Source organism: Silurus meridionalis, chromosome 23, assembly GCF_014805685.1.
Source record: "Silurus meridionalis isolate SWU-2019-XX chromosome 23, ASM1480568v1, whole genome shotgun sequence".
Lineage (NCBI taxonomy): Eukaryota > Metazoa > Chordata > Actinopteri > Siluriformes > Siluridae > Silurus > Silurus meridionalis.
Window position 1 is genome coordinate 5991591 of NC_060906.1, and position 821 is coordinate 5992411.

Genomic DNA, 821 nt, shown 5'->3' on the forward strand with positions numbered 1-821 from the left:
TATGATAGAGCGTTGTGTAGTAGTTGTGGCCGAGTGGTTAAGGTGATGGACTTGAAATCCATTGGTGTCTCCCTGCGCAGGTTCGAATCCTACTGACTACGATTCACTTTCTGTTTTCTATTTCTTATTAACTCTCTTCTCTAACTTTACCATCCACTTCACTGACCATTACACTCACATCATTGACCATCACACTCCCATCACTGATCTTTACACATCACTGATTATCATGTTATTATGTGAGCTGATAGACACAGTTCTGTGTGATGGAGAATGAATGAAATCCAGTCAAAGATTCAGCACAATAAATAAGATGAATCTGGTACTGAATGATTTATGGATGGTTTATTTTAACCCTCTACTGCACAGCGTTGCCCTCAGGCAACAAAACAAATTCTTAAGCCCTAAATCTAGTGGATGTCTCTTTACATTTTTGCAATCAACTAGAACAGGGGTCACCAACCTTTTTGACACTGACTAATGTGAATGGCTACCAGTTTGATACACAATTCTGAAATAACAAATTTGCTTAATTTACCTTTAATTATATGTTATTATTAATAATGAATGATATTTATCTCTGTCAGGGTCAAACTCAATTGCACATGGGGCCAAAACTCAAAGCACACTTTAGGTGGTGGGCCGAACAGGATTAACATTTATTGAACACACTAAAACAATGTTTTTTTTAACATAAATATGAATAAATACAGACAGGAATATTATTCCAGAGTAAATAAATTTAAACTTGAAATGAATAGCTCTCCATAAAAATATCTCCTGTCAAAATTATACAAGTTAGAAATATGAACATGCTGCAA